This window comes from Chelonoidis abingdonii, chromosome 25, assembly GCF_003597395.2.
Source record: "Chelonoidis abingdonii isolate Lonesome George chromosome 25, CheloAbing_2.0, whole genome shotgun sequence".
Lineage (NCBI taxonomy): Eukaryota > Metazoa > Chordata > Testudines > Testudinidae > Chelonoidis > Chelonoidis abingdonii.
In genome coordinates, this window is record NC_133793.1 from 4,021,623 (window position 1) to 4,048,776 (window position 27,154).

The 27,154-nt window shown below is 53.2% G+C and overlaps 1 protein-coding gene across 2 annotated transcripts in view; it reads left to right on the forward strand.

The window, feature by feature from the left end:
* The first annotated feature begins 7,379 nt into the window (after positions 1 to 7,379).
* DLGAP3 (DLG associated protein 3) overlaps positions 7,380 to 27,154 on the forward strand; it is a 135,059-nt gene continuing 115,284 nt past the window's right edge. For both annotated transcript variants that reach the window (XM_032802701.2, XM_032802702.2), the window contains exon 1: positions 7,380 to 7,454. The gene's annotated coding sequence lies outside the window, so the exon portion shown is untranslated. The remainder of the gene's footprint in view (positions 7,455 to 27,154) is intronic.

Below are 27,154 nucleotides of genomic sequence, written 5' to 3' on the forward strand. Positions count from 1 at the left end.
GCTGTCACCTAAGTGCTGAAGCACATGTTTCCTGGTCATTTATTTGCTTGCTAAGATTAGCGAGTGGTGGTTAGATGTCCAGGGGAAGTCTCTCATCACAGACCCTGCCAGCTCCTTCTCCAGCTGGCTCCTACTCTCTGGCTTCTCTACCTGTTCCTGAGTGGCTGATATTTCACTTCACTCGCAAAGCAAGTCTCCTTTCTGATCAAACCAGCTGGCACGGCCCACAGCCAGGAGATAGGTCACCCTGCTGTGCTGCTGCAAAGACTCAGGACTAGCCTGCCTTTTCCCCTTCTTGTACAGATTGGGAAACTGAGGCCCTGGGCAGGAAAGCTGCTTGCTCAGTGCTGTGTCAGAACTGGGGTTGTAAGTCAGGAATTCCTGACTCCCAGGCCTTTGCTCAGACTATCTCCTTTGTGGTTAGCAGAGGTAAGCACGCCGATGGACATTCAGCTTCTACCCCATCTTGCTGCATGGCTGCGAATGAGTTACTTCCCCCTCAGTGTCCCCAGCTGTGAAATGGGGACAGGGAAATGTATTTACCTACTCCACCCCCAGGGGGCAGGGGAGTGGGGTTGGCTGTACTCCCCTTCTTAATGCGCTTTGAGATCCCCAGTCCAAGTTGCCCTGGATGTGCCTGGCGCTGGTGAGTGGTTTTGTTTTGCTTTAGGAGGCAGAGTGGAAGAGACAGGGGTGGGGGTGGTGGTGTCAGATACAGGGCGTGGGGGCTGTTTCCAGCAGCAGGATGCTCTTGGGCAGGAGGAGGATGGCTCACTCTTAGCCTGTCTGTAAGGGCGAGAGCCCATGGAGCCCACAGGGGTGGAGGTGGCACCGCAGCCTGACTGGGTCAGAGCAGAGAGGCTGGGATGAATTTATCGGTCCTGCTGGGGTCATGGTGGGTGTATTGCAGTTGGAATCTGATTTCTCATGTCAAGCTCTGCTGCCCAGGGAAGGTCAGGCAGCCATGTGGCAGTGCCAGCCTCTGGGCCCTGCCTGCCTTGTCTGCACTGGGCTTAGCACTTGGCATGTGGGCACATGGAGAGAGGGGCTTGTGGGCTAGCACCGACTGGGCAGGGTACGCCCATGAGCCACACTCTCTCGCCCCCGTGCTGCACCAGTGCCACAGCCCTGCCATCTGGGCACCATCCTACCCTGCCTGGCACTGCTCCCCAAGGAAGTGGATTATGGGAGATTTCAAAAAGACTTCTGGGAGAAAGTCCTTTCGAAGCGGCCAAGCTCCCATAGTTCCTTGGGGAACCCCTCTGTCACAACCTGGATCCTGCAGCAGCATGTGGCGAGGGAGGGGGCACTGGTGATCCAGGGGCTTTGAAGGTCGGGATGCCCTGTGGAGAGGCTAGCTCAGTACAGACCTGCAGGATGGTGGTCTCTGGCTGGAGCCTGGGCCAGGAGCACCATGTGCTGGGGCTGAGGTACCCCCGAGCCCTGGGGCAAGCAGCAGGGGCTCAGCCTGAGGTAGGACGCTGCCTGCTACCATGGCCAGAGCTGGCTCTGTGGTGGTCAGCTGAGAAGAGGCATTTCTCTTTAGAAGCCGGCTACCCTGCTGGGTCCCATCGGGCTGGGGTGCCAGAGGGGGTGGTGGAGTCTATGTGGGAGGTTGAGGGGGTAGTTACACTGGGTGTTGCAGGATCACATGAGGAAGTTGTCCATGACGCCAGGGGTCTCTGAGGGGTTTGAACAGCTGGAGCCATTGCTGGGAGCTCCAGCCAGGCCCCCTCCCTTCCCTGGTGCTGAGCGCCCTGCGGAGGATGAGCTTGGACCTGGTTCTGGTCTGGCTGTAGCAAGTTGCTGACCTGTTCTAGTAATGGCTCCAGCTGACCGAGCATGGCACGGGGCTGGGGTCCCAGCTGGGACATGGCTCCCTCCATGGCCTCCCCCAAGTCACTGAGGGCCTGCGTGTCACCCGCAGGCCAGGCTTCCCAAATCACCTGATGTATTGAGTGCTCAGCTCTCTGCCTCAGGAAGAGGGGGTGACTCTCCACACAGGGGGTGTGTCTGTGTGTGATCTAACAGCTGGGAGGGGTCTGAGTCTCTGCAGGGCAGTTCTGGAAGCCCCCTTGCTGGATTCATTTGAACCCCACCAGGGCAGAGCCCTGGAAAACCCCATGTAGGAGGCAGACCCGTCCTGCACTGCCTGCGGAGATGGACAAGAGGAGGCCTAATGGGTCTCTTCCGTTGCTAATTTCTGTGATTGTCTCCAGGGGAGAACATGTGGCAGTGCCAGCCCCGGGGGCTGGGGAATTTGTCTTCATCAGACCAGCGACCTCATCAGTCTTCTGGAATAAGGATGAGGAGCCGGGGCCCCTGGACTGCACCAGGGTGTAGGTTTCAGTTAGCACAAGAGCTGACAATTCATGACTATGTTGGTGCAATTTCCATGTGCCCAGGCTGCGCAGGGTGCAGGAGAGGGCCAGGCAGAGCCCCAGGGAATTCCTCCCCATCCCTCTTTGCAGAAAGCCTCTGGCACAGGCTCCATTGCTTTGCCCTCCCACTGACCCCCTCAGAGGGTCAGGATGGTGGATTCTTGCCCAGGCCCCAGTGGTCCAGCTCTTTAGCCACTACGGGCAGGGCTGGGGGTGGGTGGTGGGCTCAGCCCTCCAGCCTTTCACCTCTGCTGATGTAAATTGCAAGCTTAAATTAGGTAAACAGAGAAGAGGAGTTTTCTGAGCTCAGCCTGATCCATGCTGAACGCTTCTCCCGACTCCCTCCCCAGCCCCTGCACACCAGAGACCACCGGCCTGGAGCCCTTGGCATTGCATGGTGAGGGGCAGTGCTGGAGAACTACAGGTGCTGGCTGAGGGAACAAGGGGCATCCCATGCTGCAGCCCAACCGAGGAGCGCTGGAGTCTGCGGTGCTGGCCCTCCCTCACTGTCTGCGTCCCCAGCCTCCACCCAGAGAGGGGCTGTTTTTCTTTCTCTATTACAGCATTGACCTCTGCAGCCAAGAGAAATCATTCCAGGAACCGCAGCTGGCCTCCTTCCTCCCTTGCCTCGGCCTCTGTGTGCATAGGGCTCCAGCAGTTAGCCAAGTGCCTCGAGGGGAAACTTTCCCCTGCACCGTAAGTGCAAGCAGAGGAAAGCCACCTGCCCCTGCTCATCACCTGTCGCCAGCACCGGGGATCCAGCCTGCAGCCCAGGCAGTTCTTGCCAGTGCTGGTTACAAGCACCCCTGTGAGATCAGGCCCTGCTATGCCGCACAGCCATAAGGAGTGGGTGATCCAAGGATTATCTGTGGTGGGGAACTGAGGCCCCAGCTCACACAGGAAGTCTGTGGTAGAGCTGGGAATTGAATCCCCATCTCCTGACCCCAGGCTGGTGAGCACAAGGCCATCCCTTGTCTCTATGGGCCTTAGAGCCTTTAAAGCCTCCCATGGCCGAATAGGAGAGAGGGAGCCTGGTCTAGCAGTTAAGGACTCAGGACTCCTGCGTTTCAGCTCTGATGACTGGTTATGTGATCTGGGGCAACCCCCCAACCTCCCTGGTCTCGGTGGAGCAGCGCCAGCCCTGGTGTTTGGCGTGGAGGCCCAGCCCAGCAGTGAAAGAGTTAAGACCCGAGAGGCTGTGACCCTCCCCTAGGGCAGTGGGTCAGGGGGATGTGCCCTGGCTTGGGTGTTAGGGAAGGGGCTGTCGCTGGTGCTCCGGGTGCAGTTTGTGCACTGGGCTCTGCTGACTGCGGGGAGGTCTCAGGCCACGCTGTGAATTACAGGAGTGATCCAGCTCGATAGCACAGGGGAAATGGGAGAGTGCAGGGGCTCATGTGCTGCCCTCCAGCCTGCTGTGCTTCCCTGGGTGACTGCCAGGGCCACGTGTGCTGTGCTGGAGCGGAGTGGAGCAGCAGATGCAGGGAAAACGCATAGGCCACCTCCTGCCATGGGATGCTAACGGGAGGCTGGAATGCCCCCAGGGTGGCCGTGCCTGTTTTCCCTTTTGGTCAGTTTGCAAAGCCCACATCATTTTGTCTCTGTGTTAATCCTTCCTCCAAACCACTGGCAACCTGCCAATAACACACTGGTGTGGCTGGCACTCTCAAGCCATCCTATAATAACTAGCTTGCCCAGTACATATAAGTGGCCCTAAAGTAACAAAGCCGTAGACACAGCACTCATGAAGTGACCCTACAATAACAACCGCTGTGCAAAGCAACCGCTCCACGAACACAGCGAGCTGTGTAGCGATCACCAGTGACCCTAGAACAACAAACCATTGTGCATAACACGCACAAGTGACCCTACAGTAAACCACCGTGTGCGTGGCAAAGGGCAAAACACCAAAGGCAAAGGCAGCCAATTACAGGATTAATCTTCTGCATGGTTTATTCTTAACGCCAGCAAGTGAAAGGAGAAATGATGTGAACAGTTCCTAGCTGAGACCCTATTAAAGTCATCTAGCCACCACTGACTAGAAAGGGATTTTCTTTGGCTTACCCTGGGGGAACAGAGTCTGCACAGTTCACCTATTATAGCAACAATAGGTCTTCAGTGCTCTGAGAGCAACCCAGTAAGAGAGGAAAAACCCAAGCGAAGGGCATGCGCTGATCCCTGCGCGTGTCCTCTCCTGGGCACACAGGGAGGCGTTAACCAGTTTATGATTGTATTGCACTTCTGACTGGTGCTGGCCGTAATTATTATTATTAGTGAATTATGCTGCATGTTGTAGGAGTTTGACGTGTGAAGGGCAGAAAGGAATCTCCTTCCCATGCTGCGGGCTCTGCACTGTCTGGGAGAAGGCAGAATGAATAGTTATTGCACAACCCAATGGCAGGGCCAATTACACTCCTCGCTCCCAGGCTAGTCCCAGATTGTTTTCTCAAGGGCTCCGAGAGACCTGAGTTACAGGTTAGACTCAGCAGGCTGCGGAGATTTCCCAGGCAAGGATTAGTTATTGCTCCCCTCCTAGCATGGGCCAGGAGCAGTGTGACGTAGCAAACCACAGCTGCTGTACCAGGGACGGCGCCGAGAGAACCTGCAGGCTCCATAGCACACAACACAGTGAGCTACAGAGGTAAGGCTGGCAGGTGGCATTACCTGGCCTACTGTTACGATCACCTCTAGAGGGAGGTAGGCGCCAACTCACCGTGCCAGCATCTTGACTGGCCTCTTTTAGCCAAGGAGTGAAATAACCCATGAGTGTGTTGCAGCTAAGGTGGCCAATCCTCCAAGACAGTCCTGGAGATCTCGAGGAGATGGAGTTAAAGATGAACCTTTCGCTAAAGATGATGTCATGTGAGGAAACCTCCAGGAATATGTCCAGCCCAAACTGGCAACTTTAGTTACAGCTTTCTGGTGAAAATGCAGTGAAGCCGCATCATGCAGCATCACCCTGCACTGATGAGGGGTGGGGAGTGTCGGCTAGGGGAGATTGGAGACCACCTCTCTCTGGTGCCTTGGGGAGACGGCTCCGAAATGCCTGAATGAGGGTCCTGGATCGGAGACAGTGAGATGGGGTGAGCCGGGAGCAGGGTCCAAGGGAAGGTGGCTCATTGTAGTGAGGGTGACATGTCACAGGTATCCATGTGAAATTCCCCTCTCAAATACACAGACACAATTACACACATCCTCATACAAGCACTCATTCACACATATGTGTGCACACATACGCGCATACTCAGAGACAGTCACACCCACACTTGTGTACATTCATGCACACTTGCATACAACTGCACAGGCACATTTCCCCATACACTTGTGTACGCACACACCCCTGCACTCACCCCCCCATCCTGCCACCACACACGTGCAAACACTCAGGTTCCTCCACACACTTGTGCACATGCATACTGCTTTCAATGCTGTCCTGGGGGAAGGTCTTCCCCAGCAAAGGGTGCCCGGTGAGCAGAATGCAGGGGGCAGCGCAGGCCTCAGTACAGCTAGGGTGACCTGATGTCCTGATTTTATAGGGACAGTCCCAATTTTTGGGCTTTTTCTTATATAGGCTCCTATTACCCCCCACCCACAGTCCTGATTTTTCAAACTTGCTGTCTGGTCACTCTACGGTGCACCCACCAGCTGGCTCCTGGAGGGAATCTCTTTGTGGGGCAGATTCAGCCCTGCTGGGGCCATGGTCCCAAAGGACAAGACCAACAACCAGCACCTTCCTGGCTCATGGCTGCTTCATTCCAATGGGGGTAAGGCCAACTCCCCCCCGCCCTTTAAACACTGCTGCTTTTGCTGTCCTGGGCCCATAACCACAATCCCGGAGAGGCCTTCTTTGCACCAGGCTGTCCCCCTAGCGACTGCCTGCTACAGCCAGATTCCAGTCACCAGTGAGATGAATTTGGGAGCCTCAGCCTTGTTCTTAGCAGAAAGTTTTCCAGCTCACCCCGCCCCCCAGCTGGGGATGATGAGGGGAGCAGGAGTGGGATGGGGGTCATCAGCAGAGCTGGGGGTGGGGGGCAGAGCTGTGGCTCAGGCTGAAGGGGCATGGAGGAAGAGCTACTGACAGCTGGGGGGGGTATGGGTCAGGATTGAGCTAATTAAAAATGGGCAAAACTTTAGAACCCTCCAGGAGGGCCAGGAGCTCATTCGGCTTCCTACAATGGCAGGAGAGCTGGCAAACTCAGGACACCCCCGAGCAGCTCTCCGGGGTGGTCACCCCCGCACCCTCCTGCACCTGCTGCTTCTGCCCGGTTACGCCTCCCGCGGAAATAGCTCGTTAGCTGGGTGGGGGGAGCAGAGAGCCCGTGTCTCTCCAGCTGTCCCCGCGCGCAGGCCCACTGGCGTCCCCGGCCCCTGTTCGCTGGCGAGCTCGGGGAGATCCCCCAGGCCAGCCGGAGGCGGGGGCGCGGGAGCTCGCACCAGGCTCGGATCTCGCTCGAGCTCTGCATGGTGATCGTTTCCCTGTGGCAAAGCGGCTGGTGTGTAAGGAAGCGAAAAGGGGCTTTGTCCCCGCTCCGAACAAGCGAGCCCAGGCCTGCCTCCCTGCTGCGAGCAGGGGTCCCCGGGGCGCGCCGGCGGGGCCCCCCCCTTGCCTGGCCTAGCCGGGCTGCGGGCGGGGGGGGGCACCACGAGGCACCATCTTCCCTGCAAAGCCCCAAGGGGCGGCGCAGTCCGGGCTGCCCCGGGGGGAGGCTTTTGTGTCTGTCTTGGCCGCGCCCCCTCCCCCCGGTTCCTGGGGAAATCCACCTCCGCATCTTCCCCCGCGCCGCTCCCCTCCCTCCCCGGTGTCGGTCCGTCGTGTCTTCACGATTAACCCCCTAGATCCGCAGTGCGGGGCCGGAGAGGAACGCGGGGGTCCCCGGACCCCTCCCGCTGCCCCTTCCCCACCCGGCCTGGCGCAGCTCGCGGGGGAGGTTTGTCCCGATTGATTCTCCGGGGCGGGGGCGTGGAGGGAGTCGGGGGGGCGGGGGGGGGGGATCCCAGCAGGAAGCAGAGGAGGAGGCGGCGTGAAGGAAGCCGGAGCTCAGGATGTAGCCCTGCGAGGAGCGGCTCCCCGGCACGGTAAGAGGACCGGAGGGGGCTGCCGAGGGACGAGCGGGGGGGCGGGGGTTGCTGGCTGGCGGGGGCCGAGGGGGGGTTGCCGGCTGCGTTGCCATCCGCCCCCCTGGGGGGGAGGAGGCACAAGGCTGCAGCTGGATCCAGATCCTGGCGAGCGAGCCCAGGCTGGTGGCTAGTGCGCGCAATCGATCAACAGTTAGTCGCCTACTTTGCAAGGGCTCGTCCCTGCCTGGGGGAGGGGGAAACGGACTTTGCGCCCCCACTGTCCCTGGGGGGCCCGGGCCCCAGCTGCGGCTCCGCAGCTCGCTCCTGCTGGGGCGGAATCTCGCCAGGCTCCCGCTGGAGGTCGCTGGTGGCTCCCCCCGCCCGGGCCGCAAACGGGCCGGCTGGGTGCGAGGGGCGAGCGGAGCCCGGGCACGGCTCGCCCCCGGGGCTGGTTCGAGGTGCAGACGCCCTGCAAGCGGCGGGGGGGCGGGAAGTTGCTGTAAGGGAGAAAGCGACTTGGGTGCGTCCTGCGTGGCTGGGGGGCCTGTGTCTCCTCGAGCCGCAGAAACTTGCGGGGCTCAGTCATCTGCCTGCTGGGGAGGGAAGTGAGCCCCCCCCCGGAGATTTAAACTGAGGGAACAGGGCAACCCCCCGCAGCTAGAACCCCCCCTAAGTTTGCGGGGCTTCCTGGTGTGGAGGTCTCTCCCCCCTGCCCCTGCAGATGTGTTAGTGCTGGGCTGGGGTTCCCAGCCCGGTCCCCTGAGAACTCCGCCAGGCAGCCTCTGGCTGCACCAGTGATTTTAAATAGCCAGCAAATCCTCCAGGTGACTGCCTGATCCCGGGGGTGCTGAGCCCCTTTTGGATTTGCTAGGGGTGCCCTGGCGGGGTTGCCCTGCGAAGTATCTCCAGACTTGGAAGCATGCAGAATGAGAGGTCCTTGTGGAAAATGTGGGCCTGTGCCTCAGTTTCCCCACCTGTAAAATGGGGGTGGTGACAATACTCTGCCCCATGGGCGGTGAGGCTAAATGAATACATTTGTGCAGTGCTCAGAGTCCCTCTGATGGAGGGTGAGACAGAAGCACTGAGGAGCCTGAGCTTGGACCCTATCAATTTTCCCAGAGGAGGTCCCCAACGTAAGGCTCAGATCCTGTGAGCTGCTGTGCATGGGGTGTGCGCTGTGCCCAACTGTGCTGAGCAGCAGGCAGGATCAGGCTGCTGTGACACAGAGGATGAGGGCAGGAACTCCCGAGCTCCTGGGTTTTACGGGCTGGATTTGGTTCTTCGCTGGTTTTATTTTTTTGATGGCTACTTTGATAGTAAATGCTGCTGCTTGGACAGGCCTTCCCCCTGCCCAGCAATCTGCTTGTGGAGCCACAGAAATGGTGCTGTTCCCGATCCCGAAGAGAACACCACACTCTGCATGCTGGACAGGGGCTGCCTTGTAAAGAGCGGACACGGTGGGTCTGATTTCTTCTCCCTTTACAGCGGGGTAGCTCTGCTGACTCCAGTGGAGTCATTGCTGAGTCACATAGAGCAGAATCAGGCCCTGGATTCCCAGCTGTTGTTTGAAAGCAGGGAGGGGTGGGTTTGGGCCTCATTCTCTTCCTTCAATCCAGCAATCTCCCCACCAGAAGCCTGGTGATGGGCAGTAGCTCAGTGTCTGATCCCAGCCTCTTGGATGTGGATTCTTCCTTTGTTGGCTTAAATTGGAGCAGGATGAGGCCCTAAATGTAGATTCAAAAGGTAGCGTGATGTCATGACTGCCAGCCTGGGCCATCCGTTGGGTTTGAATCAGGGACCTCTGGCACTGCAGTGCAGACCTCCTTTAGGTGAGCCACAGGAGTAACTCCATTAGTTACCAGCAGAAGTAGGGTTGTTATCCCATAGTAGGCAGGCCAGCTGGAAGGGAGATGGGATACAAGTACACACCAAAGGCAGGCATGGAGGTTTGGTGTAAGGGAAACCTTCCTCCCTCCAGAATGTGATGATGAGGGTTAGATGTGTTCTCATGGTCCTGTCCTGTGGGCATCCATGCCTGGACAGCTCCCTGGCATCTGTTTGTTGATGGCCCTCTGGTGGGCGGTGCTGTTCCTTTGTTGGGAATTCCATGGGGCAGAGGCTGACAGACATTGTGAAGTGGCTTGGGGTATTTTGCTGGCACTAACATGTTTAGCCAATTGTGGGAAGATTTAATTCCCATGTTGGGTTCACTCTCAGAATCAACCTCAGGCTGCCTAGCGCGGAGTGATCTGAAGGGACATCCATCCATCCCCAGCATGCCTGCTTGTGCTGTCAGTGGCCCTGTGAAGGTCTGGATTTGCCGTGTCCCAAGTACTGTTCTTGCTGGCTGCAAAACCCCCAATAAGGTTGCAGGCGACTGGTCTTTCTTAGCAGTAGCAATGGAGATCCCAGCGTGGCCGGGGTGAGGTTGTTGCTTATTGTAGATCCTGTGTCTCTGTAGTGCTAGGAATTGGGTAGTGCCCCTTTAAATAGTTCTCTAGTTGGCCTGTTACAGTCTTGACTGGAATTTCGCATGAAGGCTTCAAGGCACCAGATGTGTCTGGGGTTTGTATAACCTGGGTATGATGTGTACAGCACCTGGAGTGGCGGTGGTGAGGAGGGACCCTGCTGGTGGCAGACCCACTGAGGACATCTGCTGCCCCCAATAGGTCCCTCCAGGGTGGGTTTCAAAGCTCGACTGGGAATGGCTGCAGGATACACGAGGCCTGTGAACCTGAGCCTGTAGACCCGGCTCTGAGACTTGCTGCCTGCAGGTTTTTTGCAGTGTAAATGTTCTCTCAAGGGTTACATCCATTGGCAGGTTTATGGCTGGCATCTAAACCCTGAGCATGAGGCTCAGAACTGATGGGATGAAGATACAGCTGGGCGGATGGTCATTTATAACGCCAAGCCCCCATAACATGGCCCTGGCACCCAAGAGAGGGCTGGATTCTGCCAGAGTGAATCTGGAGTGATTCCGGAACAGTTACTGTCATGTAAATGAGAGCAGGAGCTCGCTGGTAAAGTTTAGTTTCCCTTAGGAAAGAGATGTCATTTCCTGTCTCTCTCGCTCTCCTTTTCATCCCACCCAAGTGCTTTTAAGTGCTCTTCTGTAAACATTTCCATGTGTTCCCCAGTTGCCAGAGTCCTCGAGGACACTCCTCCATAGGCGGCTGAGGGATCTGTCCTTTGACTGAGGGAGGGGATCTTGCCATGAGGAGCAGCACACGATAGCATCACCGATGCACTTAGCGGAGGGGTTGGCAGAGGATCAGCCCTTTCAATGCATTTATCAAAGTGCTCGCAGCTCCCGTTTCAGCAGGAGTGTAAACACGAGAAATAAGCAACCACTAACGTAGCCACAGAGCCATTTGAGTACCTGGGATGGGAAGCTGGCACGGGGCTGGTGCTACCAGGGCATGTACCTGTGGGGAGATTGCACAGAGCCGGTCAACCTCAGGGTAGAGCTTGGTTGTGTAGACTCTCCGTGAACTGCATCTTGTAATACTTAATGCCCTTGGTTAGCCCCAGCTTAGAGATTTCTGTACAGACAAGTTCTGGGCTTTGAGCAGGGCCCCAGTGAAGCATGACCATCTCACAGCTGCTTGGTGACCTGCGTGTGACTTAGTCCAGACCCTGGAAATAGTCTCAGCTCATAGAGTTTAAAGCCAGAAGGGACCATTGGATCATTTCATCGGTCTTCCTGTATATCAAAGGCCGTTAGCTTTCATCCACTTGAGCCCAATAATTTGCATTTGACTAAAACATTTCAGTCTTTGGGAGGCCAAATGGGGGCAGAGAACAGGACAGACTCTGGTGCCATGTAGATCAGGAGTGGGCAAACTATGGGCCAGAGCTTTTAATCTGGCCCTTGAGCTCCATTGCCCTGCTCCGGCCAGGGAGCGGAGTTGGAGCCTTGCCCCACTCCGGTGCCCCGAACCTGCTCCCTGTCTGGTGCACTGAGTGGCAGAGTGGGGCAAGTGATGGGGTGGGGCTGCCCTGGATGATCAATGGATGGGCCACGCTCTACCCATAGCTACGCCCCTGGCGCAGCGTGTCTTTTCTGATTTAAAACAACACGTTGCTGTCACAGCTCTTCGGTCATGGCTCACCATACCCAGATGTGGCCCTCAGGCCAAAAAGTTTGCCCACCCATGATCTGGATCGTCCCTAGAGGGCAGCCATCCTTCTGATTCCAGTGTGGCAATAAAGCAGCTGCTGTAGACTAACCAGTTTAGGAGAAAGAGTAGATTCCACTGGGGTGGTGGTGGACTGGAGTTAGGAAGGGGGTTTGCAGCACTGAAAGTGGTCTCAAGTCTAGCGTTAGTTGGCTGCTGTCCAGTTGGTAAAACCACCCCTACAACCTGTTTCCTTGTTGCTGAGAGAGATCAAGGTCTGGATGGACCATGGGGACCCTACCCCAGCTTTAAGGGGGGTCTTTCCCATTGGGGGCTGAGGCTCATTGTTGGAACACTGGCATGTGGGAAGCTTGCCCTGCTGCTGCACCAACTCTGCGGATAATCGAAGGACTTAAATCACCACTTACGATCTTTCATCAGCACTAAACTCCCAGATGCAGTGCTCTGCAGGTAGATAAGGCATGGCCATTAGCTAGCATGTGGGTCATTGCCAGGGCTGTGAATGCAAGTGATTCAGTGTACTGGGATATTAATTAATAGTTGCTATTAGGGGTGGGGGGATATCTGGGGGGTAAAAGGTTTTGCTGTAAAAGGAGGGTAAGTTGGGGACTATTACCCATGCTCGGAACATGAGTCTTATACCTCAAGATCCATCTGTGATGGAAGGGAGTCATTAGAAGTAATGCCCTTCCTCTCCATGGGTTTTATCATGATCTAGCCCCATGATATGAAGGGTAGAAGTGGAGAATCTTAGACCTAAGGCTGAGTCTAAAAGTCCTACTCTGTCTGATGGTATCGCTATGCTGTCCTGCAGCAGAGAGCCTGCCCCTCTCCCCCCCAACAAAATACAAATTCCTAACATTTCACTGATCTGCATTTTGCACAGTTTTTGTCTGGGTCTAAACATTTCCCAGTGCTTGTGTCCAGAATTTTTATTTGGACCCATCAAGAGTTTTATGGGGGGATATGGGATGGAATATCACTGGCACAGAAAGACATCCCATTTCAAGTCTTTTGGGTCCAAATATTGCACTTACAGCTAAGATCTATAATGAGCTGTACTGAATCCTGGATCTGAACAGCCAGGAAGTTTGGATCCAGATCTAAATTTTGCACTTGGCTTTGATTTCCAGCATAAGCTGGAACAGCTGGCCACTTTGGATCCATATCCAGGTTTTGCACATGGCCCTTATCACTCTAATAATAAGCTGAACAAAAAACCTGGTTCTTACCTACCCTGATTTTTTTTCTTTTTTGGATCTGGAGCCAAGTGTTGCTCTTGGCCCTTATTACCGTAATACCTGAACCAAAGCCCTGGAGCCAAACAAAATGAGGAATTTAGACACAGTTCCAGATTGTGTGACCATCAGTCTCCACACAACAGGTTTCCCCCCAAAAGCTCTCAAACCCAACGAAGGACTGAATATTAGGCCAAAAAAGTTATTGACTGAACAGGCTTCTGCTGTATCACGGAGAGCATGGAGATTCCCATTGCAGTCCTGGGTGCTTGCTCCAGGGCTTTGGCAATGAATAATTAAAGTTACATTTCCTGGAAGGATACAGAGTGCTAAGAATACTCCCCTGATTTCTCTCTTCTTTCAGAAATGCCCAGCAGCCAGACTGAGCTTGCGTTTGGGCCCTACGCTCTTTGAGTCAGATTCCCCCCCTTGGTATAAATTGGCAAAACTCCACTGAAATCAAGAATAGTCGGCTGGTTTCTCATCTTCATAACCTATCTCACCATGATATAGTGATTCCTTCCTGCCTACAATGTGCAACTGGGTTAATCGTCAAACAGTGGGCTGATGCACTGTGAAAAGGCCATAGAATTGCTCCTTGAAAGGTGGACTAGGGGTCTTGCATACATGGGGAGCAATTCCCTTCTGCAAGCTGCATGGCAAATAGGAATGAATCTCAAGTGGCGCAATCTTCTCTGAAGCGGCTGGGGAAGGTTTTCCCAGTTACACCAGGGAGGTGCATAAACAGATCACCTTGCCCCCTTTCATCCTGATGGTGGCTCAAGGAGAACTTTCCCCGGGTGGCTCTCAAGGAGCTGTGTGCTGCAGTGGGCACCTGTGCAGAGTGGAAAGGACACAGTGGCCCCTCAGATGCAGGCTTGTTGGTCTGCTTCCAGTGTGAAGTAACTCAGTTTTAAAAATACCTTCGCTATTAAAATTGCAAGTGCCCCATCCCCCACAAGGGAAAGGACCCCAGAACCTGGGCTGTTTTATTGAGCCAAATTAGGAATTAAACAGTAATGAAGCTGGAACCAAAACCCAGCTTAGGAGCGGGAGAGTTACATTCTCACCTAGATGGGGAATGGCCTGGACCCAGCTGGAGGATTAAGCTGTTGCCTACGTCTGGATGGACTGCCTTAAAAAGCTGATGCATTTCATGGTGAAGGCGATGGTCGGTCTCTGTCCTTGGCGTCTCGCTGGGCGTGTGTGTAAAGCACTGGAGAGCTAGGTTCAGTTCCCAGCTCTGCCAGACTCCCTGGGTAACCGGGGCCAGGTCGCTTCCCCTCGCTGTGCTTCTCTCCCTGCCTGTGAATTGTTTTCCCATGCGTGGCGCTCGTGCCGGATTTCCCCATCACTTCCTAGCCCCCTGTGAGCAACGTGACCGTCCTACGCTTGTCCTGATGCAAATTTGCTACCATCCTGCCTCATTTGGCCTATTCATAGAATATGCAAAATTCTGTGGCTTGCTAGGACTTTGTGGCTGTGTCTCTGCTGCTCCCCGAGGGGCACTTGGGTTTGGCTGGACTGGGGCTCAGGAAATCTGGGTTCTATTCCTGGCTCTGCTACTGACCTGTGTGCGACCTTGGTCAAGTCGCTGCATCTCTCAGTGCGTCCATTTCCCCTCCCATCTTCTCTAGTTAGTTGGTAACTCTCTGAGGCAGGGACTGTCCCACAAGGTGTGTCTGTGGCACCTGGCACAGTGTGGCCCTGATCCCAGCTGGGACCCTTAGGGCATGTCTATGCTGCACACTAAGTCTGGGCTCTGAGTCAGGTTTGAGCCCAAGTGCCCCTACCATCCACACACACACCAGTTTGCCTGGAGTCAGCCAGCTCTCAAGAGCCAGGTCCTCAGACCCTGCTGAGGGGGTGGGTCACTGCCACTCGGGTCCAAGCCCTGTCACTTTGCAGTGTGGATGCAGGTCACACTGCAGACCCGACTCAGAAGGTGTGCGCAGTGCAGCATGGGTGCGTTAGGAAGGCTCTGACAGCCAGGTGTACAATGCGGTGTGGCTGCTCAAACGTGGGCTTGGCAACAATGAACTGTCCACAAGGCCTGGCTTTGCATGCAGTATAGACGTACCCATAGGCACTGCCACAATACAAAGAATAAATCAGAGTGAATCTTCCTTCCTCAGAAGCACTTGCTCTTCCCACTTGAATGAAAAGAAAATCCCCATTAGCTCTGAGGAGTGAAGGGGCACAGCTGGGTACTGATGCCATCCAAGAGAGGGCAGTGGGGTGTGTGTGCGTCTCACACACACACACACACTCTCTCTCTCTTTAATACCAAGGCTGAGAGATTTGACAATACCGATGAGTCACCTTATTTGAAAGGCTGCCTGGCTGCTGTGCTTGGCAATCCTAGAGGAATCCTTGAGATCCACATTGTAAAAATCTGTGCAGCTGACACACACTTAAGTCTCTAGTTCGTGGCTTCCTCCCACAGTTTCCTAGGGCTTCCTCTGCTGCCGGGGTCCCTTAGGACAGCTCAGGCTCAGTGCTGGCGGCCAGGAGCTGAGGCAGGCCTCGGGCCCTGTTGCAAAGCCTTGGCCACGTCGAGCTTGTAGGTAGCCCTGCTTTTTAAGTAGGGAGGGGCTAGCCTCAGAGGGATGGGTGCAGCCCCTGGGTGACCTGTCCTTTGCAAGGTGGGATGAAATGCTGCACCTCCGTGTCACCTCTGTCTTCCTCCACCCCCAGCACTCCTCCTTTTCCCCTGCCTTCTCTCCTGCCCCCTCTCTCATGTCACACGGTCTTCCCCCCACTCCATTCCTCTTCTCCCTCCCCTGTTCACCTGCTCTGCAATCTGTCCTATCTGCACCCTCTCTCAAAAGGTGAGCTCTCCCCCAGAGTGCAATACAATGGACAAGAAAGCACAGGCTCCCACTCAGCTCTGCACACCCCCTTCCGCTCGGAGTGAGCCAAAAAGCAACGTGCGAGAGAGTGAGCACAGGGCAGGAAATCTGCGCCTTCTCCCATCTCCTTTCTCAGCCGCTCCTCTTCTGTCAGCAACACTAGCTCCTGGGGATCTCAGCTTTCACCAGCCTCCTTTGAAGCAGAATGTAACTGACGGATTGTTTCGCTGCATTTCGGTGTGCGGATTGCTGTTCTGGTTAGGGTGACCTAACGCTTGGAGGGAGATAGTACAGCGAGGGGAAAGAAACGACTTAATCATTCTCAGGCCAGTACTCTGTGTGTGTGTGTGTGTGTGTGTGTGTGTGTGTGTGTGTCAGGGTGTGTGTGTGTGTCAGGGTGTGTGTGTCTGATCAAACTACATGGTCTGGCAGGTATGTCGGCTCAGTGGGGTACGTGGAGAGGCATATGACGGGAGAGCAAATGCAGATGGGAGTAAGGCTAATTAATTTGTACAGTTATACAGTTTTATTAAGACAGGCAAGGTCTCCCACACCATGGCTAAAAGGCAGAGTATCTGCGGATGAACTTTGGCATCTTTCTATTTAACCCCCCCCCCCCCCAAAAAAAACAAAACAAAACAAAACACCTTCTATAAATCCTAATTAGACTTGTCACATTTTTCTTCCCGCTCCCCGAAGGCTGGAATTGGAACAAGTAATGACGTGATTTCTAATCAGCTGCAGAATTCCTATTTCCCTCGGCTCTGGTACAGTTCAGAGAGACATGTCTCAGGGCATTTTCGGCTGGTGCTGCCCGAGCAAAGAGGGCTGCTTTGCAATTCTCTCTCTTCAAACCTGGCTTACCGCACGCGTACGCTTCACGGCTCCAGAAAATTAATATCCCTGTACCTCCGGCAGTAATCCTGGGGAAACCCTAAACAAAGCAGTGAGGGGCAGTCAAACACTCACGAGCAACACTACAGTAAGAGGGAAGTGGAGTCAGGCTTTGGGGGTCCATTCCTGGCTGTCACTGACTTACTCTGGGACCTTGGTGAGTTTTATAGGAGTGTGATATTAAGAGGCGCTGAAAGCGGTGGGAGCTGCTGCTGCTCAGGACCTCTGGAAATTAGGCCACTTGACCACCTGGGCCTCAGTTTTTTCCCTCTTGACAAGGCTAGAAGGATACCAGGGCAGTGCATGGCGCAACTGATGCCTGTCAGTCTTGTTAAGCAGCTCCACTGAGGGCTGCTATAGAGGTACGAACTTTACTGGTAGGGTGTGATCATGGATCATTCATAGCTGTTGAGTTGCACTTGAAAAGGCATTTACAGGTGAGTGCCCAGGGTCATCTGGCATGCAGGTCGATGCGCACACATGGACAGACACACTGACAAATGGCCTCAGCGGTGGATGGCTCTTTTTTCTGACACAACCCTGTAATGTGTGACTTGGCACCCCGGTGGCTGGTGCAGTATCGTAAATGCAATCAAGGAGCCTGTGTTTGAGGTAACATTAATACTGCTGGCATTGCTATGTATGGGCAGCCATGTGAACTGCCTGTGCTTTGTGAAGGTGCCTGGTTGAGCGTGTTAAGGGAGGGCCAACCTGTCAGGGCTACCACAGGATAAATGTTAAAGGACAATAAGGATAATAGTCCCACTTAAGCCCTTTGCACGGGAAGGAATTTAACTCTGTCAGTGCAAATCCACTTTAGCTGGGGTGATCCTTGGTGCATTGTCAGCAGCGGGGATTGGGTCTGGGACCTCTGGATTGAAACACATGAGACTTTTCTGCCTGAGCTTAAAGATCTGGCTCTTAGCCAAAGACTGTAGCAGCCCATCAACCTCTATATTGACTGTATCTCAGTTCTGGGCAAATGCACCTGTATTTCCCCTCTGTTGTCCTGCAAGCGTCGTCCTCCACTCTAGGCTCCTTGGCTGCCACCTTTCTTGCCCAGGCTCCTGTTGCTCTCCTTCCTGACCAGTGTGTGCTTTTTCCAGGCTGCACGGTTCCCTGCCAACATTAACCATGAAGAATAAGAGACAGACCCTGTCCCAAACAGCTTGCAAAGCATCTGTGTTTTGCTTTCTCTTCAAAGGCGTCTGAGCAATATAACTGCCAGCAGTTGTGTTTCAGCACAGCTCTTTCTAAGCAAGCACATTTATTCTCAAGGCAAAAGCATTACAGAGAAAACAATAAAAGAACCTACTTCCATGTCAGTCATCTTACCAGCTATTACCTCTAGCAGGAGTTCTGGTAGGAGTCAGTCCTTCAAACCCCACCAAGAGGCTTTCTTGTGGTTACACCTTTATAACAGCCTTAGCTCTGAGTGTGTAATCAGCTGACAATGTGTGTCTGCTTAGGGCATGGCTTCAGTTTTTTTGACTAACTGGAGGAGGAATTTGCATTCATCCCTAGAAATTTCCCAGGAAATACACTGTCCCAAAATATCATTTGGGTCTGCCACATTGTTCAATACAATCCTTTCATCATCCAGGTCCACAACAATACAGAACCTGTGCATTTAATATAATGGACTCCAAAGACACTTAACTTCATTCAATAAGGTTTTTTTCAAGGGTATTACAGGAAATTACCTCTGTGTCCCAGACTGCTCACGGCTAGAGGAGGGCAGAGTGCTGCACTGAGTGGGTGTGGCTTACACATCCACTTGAAGAAATTGGGCCAATATGAAAGCAAGTCTTGCTGGATGTATCTTTGCTCTGAGCAGGCACTTCTGAACATGTCATGCTGACGTTCTGTTTTTTTTTCTGGTTCTCTGGGACACCCTGCTGCTCTGCTCACGTCAATTCAGAGTCAGACCTTCATAGACAAAGGACTTTGCACTGGACTCAGCTCAAGATCTGGGGTTTCAATTGGCACCATTGCTGTTAGTAGTACGGTAGTGTCTGGGGAGCCCTGACTGAGACACCCCTGGAATAAGAGGTAGTCCCTGTGCCAAACACCTTACAAGCTAAACAGCCAAGAGAGTGGAGGGGAAACGGAGGCACAGAGAGTGAAATGACTTGCCCAAGATCACACAGAAAGTCAGTGGCAGGGCTGGGAATAGATCCTGGGTCTTCTGAATCTCAGATTGTGACTCTGTCCACTAGCCTATGCTGCCTCTCTCACCTGGAAGTGGAGGCAAGCTTTTCTCCCAACCTAAAGCCAGATTCCTAGAGCCTCATTTAGGCGCCTAAAATAAGTGGCCTTGTTCTGTTTTTTTTTTGTTGTTTTTTTTTTTCCAAATTGCTGAGTGCCTGAATCTCCCACCAGCTCCCATGGAATTAGTGGTGAGCACATCCCCTTTTCCAGAGGTGCCAAGGTCGAGAATTTGGGCTCTACCATCAGGCAGCCAGCTGTGAATAGTGCCGGGTTCCTTTTGCTACAGCAGAAGCGCTCGTCTCTTAGCAGGTCTGTCTTCCTTGCAGCCAGCCAGCTAAGTGGACTCCTGTGTACTTTAATCACCGAGCAAGTGCCACCCACAGCGTTTCTACCAAGGTTCAAGGAGATTAGTGTGGATCCCTCTGATGGGGCAGCAGCCAATGCGAGCGCTGCCCAGCTTCTCGCTGTTAACTAATGCCCAGTCTGCCACCGAAGGGAGTGGCTGGGTAAGTGGCAGAGCTGAGGTATTAAGGAAATCCAGGGCTATCGTGTTTACTGAATTAGCTTGAGAGTGCTTGCAGGCCCTGTGCTTGGAAAGTGACTGCAGAGTCAGCTTCCTCCTCTGCTTCTGAGCAGCTGTGAACAAAGGAACGGGTTGTTTAGTGGTGGGATCCCTGTGTGTGTGTGGGGCTCTGCAGTCCCCCCTTCGCCCTGCGGGGGTGTGATCCACATCTCTTTCTGATTCTGGGATTTGTGGCTTTATCAGCTTCAAGGGTTCGAAAATCATGAGCGGGGCCCCCAGAATCATGAGATTTTTTAAGCAAGGCATAATATTGGGGTTCTGTTTATTTGCCTTCTGGGGTCGTAGCCAGAACCAGGAGAGATGGAAACGTACGTAAGCTGGGATTCTCATGGCACCGTGTGACTCCAGCAGCTGGGGCTTTAAGAAACGCATCAAAGATGGCAAGCCGGAGAGCTGGCAGCCCTGGATTTGTGTAGGGGTCTCCCTCGCTGTAATTTTTTGACCAATCACAGCCAGGATGCTATTAACCCTATTTACACAGGGCTGTCACCTGTCCATCTTTTTGGTGCCAGACCAAGGGTATACTTGGTCTGGTATCCTGCCTCTAGTGCACTTGGTGCTTCCAAGCACTGCAACCCCCTGTACTCCCAACGGTGCAATGCGTCCCCGTGAGAGCAGGTGGGGATAATGGCTGGTGATGAGCCTGTGCCATGCAGCAGGAGGATGTGGAGCCTGGCGTAATGACAGAGGCTCTGCTTAGCCACGTGGAAGAGAGGTGGTTTCTGAGACTGCAGCGTGGCGGAAGCAAGAGGTTGGGGATGGATGGGAACTCTGCCAAGCGGCCTCCTTCCCTTTCCAGTCACCTGGTTGTTCAGGGAAAGCAGTGGCACCCTGGCAGAGGGGTAATGCCTGTAGCTCCAGCGGCGAGGTTGGACTGTAGGAGAAAACAAAGCTAAGCAAGGAGGTGCTGAGAAGAGTCTCCTGGAGCATCATCTGATAGAGGGAAGACATTTGGAGCAAGAGCTGTAGGAGATAGAGTGCCGTGAACTCCTGTGCATTCCCGTTTGTGCATCACTGCCCTCTACTGGATGGAATCAGAACTGCTCCATTGTGCATCATGGGCCCTGTACTGTTCAGAGATTCCCCTTCAGCTCAAAAGGTGGGGAGAGTGCTTTTGGAGCAGGAGGAGCTGAGTTCTGGTCTCACTGCGCATGGGTTCTGGCTGTGCTCTGACTCTGGAGGAGGGTAGAAGCCAGGTAGCAATGGAAGAAGCTGTGTGGCTGAATGGAGCACTGCCTGCTGATGGTGGCAGCGAGTACTGTGGAATAAAGCCTTTAGAATCAAGATCCAGATTCCAGTCCCCCAGTTTGTCGGGGAGTTGGGTTGAGAGATGCTCAGGAGTGTGACTGCAGAAAGAAAGGACTCTGGCTTGGAGTCCCCAACCCCTAAAAAAGGAGGTAGCTTTTAACAAAGTGTCAGCTGAGTGTCCCATCTACAAAGGATCTTAAAATAACCCCCCTCCTCTGGGGCTGCTCCCTGTGCGGTGCCGGAGGCGAACTCTTAGCTAGCTTATGAAATTCCAAATGTCAGGAGAGAGCCTGTGGGGCTGGAGCTGATGCCTTGCCAGTGAGCCACTGACCTAATTCATGGGCTGGGAGCGGGGGGAGGGGAGCCTGAGGATCTGCTGCGTTGTAGCACAAATTTCAATATTCCACTGTAACGTATTTAAAATATACAGGTTTGTAAATTACAGCTCCTTGGGAAACTTGTCCAGCTGTGCCATGTTGGGTCTGTGTCCGTCCATCTGTCTGTCTGTCTAACAATACATGTGGGTATAAAATCTGGGCCGTGTGGTGCAGGGAACTGATCAGAACTGGGTGGCAGTTGGCTCTGAATGTCTTCATTTGGAAGTTACTGTGAGTGTGTAGACTTGTGAATGTAGCTGTGAATAGAGATTTCTCCATCTGGGAGCTGCTCTTGCCTGAAAGCTCTTGTAAGAGCAGGAGTCTGTGGTATCCTGCAGTGATGGGGCCCCCAACCCTTGGTGCTTTAAGGTGTTATGGGTTGGTTCTCTAAGCTTCCCCCCTATCAAAGGGAGGTTGTTTTGTCTTTTTCCCTTGACCCATTCCATAGAACGGTCTGAAAACCATGGCTCTCTGGGCATTGATGGAAGGCAGGAGCATTGGCAAGGGAAAGGTTATTTTGTGGATAAGGCATTGGACTGGGACCCAGGAGATCTGGAGTCAGTGCCCAGTTCTGCCACAGACACGCTCTACAACCAATGGCAAGTCACTCAATCTCTCTTCCCCCTTCCCCATCTGTACAGTGGAGATAATATTCCTTCCCTAGCCTGTCTGATCCGTGAAGATTATAAACTGTCTGCCCAGCATCCAGCCCAAGGGGGCCCTGATCTCTGCTGGGGCCTTGAAGTGTTGCTGTGATACAAACAATACGTCACAAGCCCTGCATGTGCAGTGAGTGAGAATGAAGTCCCGAATGAGGTCATCATTTTGCGCCTCCAGATCCAACTTCATTTTTTTAAATGTGAAAGGTGATGGGGTATTTCCAGGTAAGCTGACAGGCAAGTCAAACCCATTAGTCTGAAGGTGTTAATGTCTTTGTGTCTTTGTTCTAGGGGAAAATCCTGCATGTCTCTGAGCTAGCAATCCCAAACTCTCTGCTCCAGAGGTGCATGCCAGGATCTCCCTAATGCAGCTTATTAAAAGGTTTGACAAGTGCCAGGGTGACACACACACACACTCACACAAAACCATTTCCTTGAGGCTGTGATCTGGGGTCTGTTTCCAATTAAATGTCTTCGCCCCGGGGGACTGGCAGATGAAGTCCCTGGAATGGCCTCAGAGCTTGCACTTGGAGCGTTTGCATCTTTGGTGGCACAGCCCTGAATTACTTAAGGAGATTTATGGCTCTCACTTGTAATGAGGCTTCATTGACTCGCCTCTGTGGCATTATTGAGCGTATGTGAGATCATCAGGTTCCTTTGGGATGGGGTCTGGATTTCAGTGGGGATGGACAGGGGCATGGGGGATGGTCCATGCTTTGTGTTGGTCTGGGCACCTGGGTGCCAGGTAGCTGCTGATGTATTGTGAAGGTGATCGGGAAAGAGCAGCGCAGAATGGTGAAAAGGGGCTGGAGGAGGAGAGATGCTGGGGGCTGAGACTAAGGAGGGCCATGAGAAGCAGTTTTGGCTGTGGTCGAGGAGGGAGAGGATGGGGCACTGGGATCTGAGGGGTTTGCTAGAGGTAAGCGGGACAGGATCGTGTGGCTCTGGGAAAGGCGGAAGCCCCATCACTGCGGTCACTGAGAGTGAGATCGTGGGGAGAGCAGCTCCTGGGGAACGGCCATTGTTGAGCCTCCAGCGGTGGGAGCATCCCGTGGGGTTGAGCACAGTGTGAGGATGTAGATGGACAGACAGACGGTATCCCCGGGAAGGGGGATGGGCGAGCTGTTCCACCAGATCTCTCTCAGCCCAGCGCTACGATTGCAGGAGGGTCAGAGGGTTTCTTGGCCCCAAAATTTAAGGGAGCAATGAAATCACCCACCTGATTTTTGCTGCTGTTGGGCTTGGGGACCAGAGAAGAATTAGTGTGAAGAGGGATCGCCCCCGCTCAGCCTCCTTCCTCTCCAGGCTGAAGGGGAAGGATGCGCTTCTGCAGCCTACTGCTCTGCACGAGCCCCACGATGACAGGCCGCTTCTGAGTGGGGATAGATGCCGGGCTGTAGGCACACCCCATGAAGGGGTGCCATGGCAACCACCCCAGCAGAGGGCCAGTACTGCCCCCCATCTGGAGTTTAAGATGGTACCCTCAGCGTGCCAGCCCCAGAACAGGTGGCCTGACCTGCTCTGTGGTGAATGTGGTCCCAGGTCATTTCCTCTCTAGTGGCACCTGCTGCTTGCTCTGCCGGAGGCGTCCGCAGAGCAGACATCACTGCATCAGTTGCGAGGCATCCGCAGAGCAGACATCACTGCATCAGTTGCATTCAGGGCCCGCCCCCTCTCTGAGCCGTTGTTTCAGGCTCTCAGCCCCTGCAAACTCAGGCAGGCAGAGCTGGCTGAATCACTTTTGCTTGGGTCACGTTTTCAAACTTTCTAACCCTCACAGTTGCAAAGAAACATCTATTTTTAAAAATGATGGTTGAGGTCCTGATACCAGCAGGTGACTCTGGGAGCTGGGCCTGTTTGCATGGGCCCACGCCTTCATTTGGGTTTGCTTTTTGGGCTTATAGGTTGGCTTGGGGGGTGAGAGGGTAGGATCCAATCTCTAAAGCTGCTGCTCTTCCTTTGCCCGCTGTGTGCTGCGAGTGCTTCCCCTGTGACTGTCCCTCATGTTACATGTTCCTCAGAGCTCCCCTGGTGTTGAACTTTCTGGATGCTCACTGGGAAGGATAAGAGGCGTGTCTGTGCAGCATGGGGCCAGGGCACTGACTCTGATGGCTGCTGAGTGGGAGCTGGTGGGCTCAGTGCAGGGTATGCAGCCTCGCCTGGTAAATCATTAAATCACTCTCCCCTTCTTTTGGAATGCGAGGTGGCTACAGCGCGAGAGACCAGCCTGGTCACAGCTCAGCGGTGGAATCGGGGCCATCACCCCGTGTATTTAGAGGAGGGTGTGGTGTTAGATACAGAGATGGTCTTGTGGTAAAGGTACAGGGCTGGAAGTTTGGGATATCAGGGGTCCGTTTCTGGCTCTACCATTGTGCTGTGTGCTGGGGCAAGTCACTTACCTAACCTTTATGCCTCAGTTTACCCAGTGGTGATTGCCTACTGGCAATGCTCTTCTGGGGTTTAACTCGGTGTGGCCAAGCCATGCTCCTTATCCTGGGCTAAATGGGGACACAATTTGGTCCTAAATGTGTTGTAAATCTCTCTAGAAGTGCCACGTATATTTAGACACAGACAGATCACAAGCAAACAAATCTGTAGATGCACATGTGCCCACCTGCCCAGGCCTGTGTGACTATACTGGGACCACTCACTAGCAGACCCAGAGTACAAAGAGTCAAGTGAGAGGCAGTCCAGGTGGCGCTGATAAGCCACCAAGCAGTCCTGTGATGTTAATTCCATCCTCCCCTCTCTGCTATTCTCCTGCTTTCCCTTTGCCTGGGTTAAATTATTTAACAGACCCTGCTCTGGCAGGAAGGGCTGCAGGCAGATGTAGGCACGAAACGAGAATTAAATTAGAAAGGATTCCTGCTCCTTCTTCTCTCTTCTGCACCCCTCTACACCAAGTCCCTTCCAGCCAGGGGACGGGCCAGGTAACGGGAATTGGGAGCATGAGTGGGTTTAGTTGGGGGTCATTTCCTGTTTCTCAGATTTATTGCAGCCATTGCATGGGGCCATGTAAATGAGTACATCTTGGAATAAAGGATGCAGGCCAAGCTTAGAGTCCACCATCCTGTATCTTGGGGAGCAGGGATTCTGAAAAAGATTTAGGGGTCATGTTCAGCTGATTATCCATCGTGCGCTCCCCCGGTGATGCTGTGGCTCGGTGGTCTAATGCGATGGTAGATGTAGAAACAGGACTCTCGAGTGGGGGTGGAGAGTTTCTTTTGACCAGGTCTGGAATGCTGCGTACCATTGTGCTGCCCACCGTTCAGGAAGGATGTAACTGGATTGGAGAGGGGTCAGAAATGAGTTACAGGAATGATTGAAGGGTTTGAAAACCTTTCTTATAGTGATAGACTCGGAGCTCAACCGGGTGGGTTGAGGAGTGGCTTGACTAGTCTGTAAGCACCTACATGGGGAATAAATATTTAATAACGGGCTCTTCAGTCTAGCAGCGAAAGGTCTAACACCATCCAATGGCTGCAGGTTGAAGCTAGATGAATTCAGACTGGAAATAAGGTGTACATTTTTTAACGCTGAGAGTAATCAGCCATTGGAACAATTCCCCCAGAGTTGTGGGGTCTCCATCACTGACAGCTGTTAAATCACAGGATAGAAGCTCGGCTCTATTTTGTGCGTGTGTGACGTGGGAGGTCAGATGAGAAGATCTTGGAATCTATGAATTTCCCCCCTTTAAAGGTCAGACTGTCAATGATCAATTTAGGCTCCCAGGATCCTATGGTAGGTTGGCTTTAGGGCCCCGTGACTCATCAGGGCATAAGCCAGCCTGAAATTGATTTTGGGGGTAGGAGGTGGGGCGTTAGGAAGAAATGGCTCCTCAGTGCAGGCTGTCCAGTCATTTGTCCATGCAGGGTTTCTAGCACCTTCCTCTGAAGCAGCTGGCACTGGGCTCCCAGACCAGATGGAGCCCTGATCTGGCTCATCTGCTCCGTAGCCCTGGGAGTCCTCGCTTCTCCAAGGGGATCTGTAGTTCCCAGCAGGATTCATAAGAACGGCCATACTGGGTCAAACCAAAGGTCCATCTAGCCCAGTATCCTGTCTTCCGACAGTAGCCAATGCCAGATGCCTCAGAGGGATTGAACAGAGCAAGGAATCATCAAGTGATCCATCCCGTTGCCCATTCCCAGCTTCTGGCAAACAGAGGCCAGGAACACCATCCTTGCCCATCCTGCATAATAGCCATTGATGGACCTATCCTCCATGAACTTATCTAGTTCTTTTTTGAACCCTGTTATTGCCTTGGTCTTCACAACATCCTCTGGCAAGGAGTTCCACAGGTTCTGTGCGGTGTGTGAAGAAATGCTTCCTTTTGTCTGTTTTAAACCTGCTGCCTATTAATTTCATTTGGTAACCCCCCTAGTTCATGTGTTATGAGAAGGAGTAAATAACACTTCCTTGTTCACTTTCTCCACACCAGTCAGGATTTTATATTCTTATGTACTTACATTCATATGTGCTCTCGGTCATGGGAAGCGTAGCTGGCAGTTTAGGCTTGTCATAAACAGATAGCTAAGGGTTAATGTTTCTTTTATCTGTAAAGGGTTAACAAAGGGAACCGCACACCTGACCAGAGGACCAATCAGGAAACAAGATTTTTCAAATCTCAAGGGAGGGAACTCCTGGGTGTGTGTCTTTTGTCTGTGCCTCTGCTCTAGTGCTCTCTCGGCTCTGAGAGAGGATCTCTCTACCTTCAGATTTTCTAATCTTCTGTTTCCAAGTGTAAGTACAAAGGTAGAAGACAATAGGTTTTTATATTGTTTTTGTATTTACATGTGTGTAGTTTGCTGGAATGTTTTAAATTGTATATCTTTTTGGATAAGGCTGTTTATTCATTTTTCTTTTAAGCAATTGACCCTGTATATTGTCAACCTTGATACAGAGACCAGTTTTATGTCTTTTTCTTTCTTTTTATATAAAGCTTTCTTTTTAAAACTTGTTGGATTTTCTTTTCTAGTTGAGGCTCAGGGGGATAGGAATCTCTGTGCCAGGGTTACGGTCTCTCTCAGGGAAAGACTGGGAGGGGGAAATCTCTTTGTGTCAGAGTTGCAAAGCTTACCTTTGCAGGGACTCTGACTGAGGGTGAAAGAAACTGGATCTCTCTGTTTTGCATTTCAAGGAATTGAAATAGGGTGATAGTCCAGGGCCATCCAGGGAGGGGAAGCCTGGGAGGAAATAAAGAGGAGACAAGGGGAGGGGGTTATTTCCCTTTGTTGTAGACTCAGGGCATCTGAGTCTTGGGGTCCCCCAGGGAAGGTTTTGGGGAGACCAGAGTGCGCCAGACACTAGAATCTGGCTGGTGGCAGCGCTATCAGATCTAAGCTGGTAATTAAGCTTGGATGTTTCATGCAGGCACCCACATTTTGGACACTAAGGTTCAGAATTGGGACTTATGCTTATAACAAGGCTGCTGTTGCCTCCCGACCTGGTGAGTCTGCCCAGGTTTTATTTTTGCAGATTAAAAGGAAAAGTCTCAGCATTTCTTAACAAAATACATTT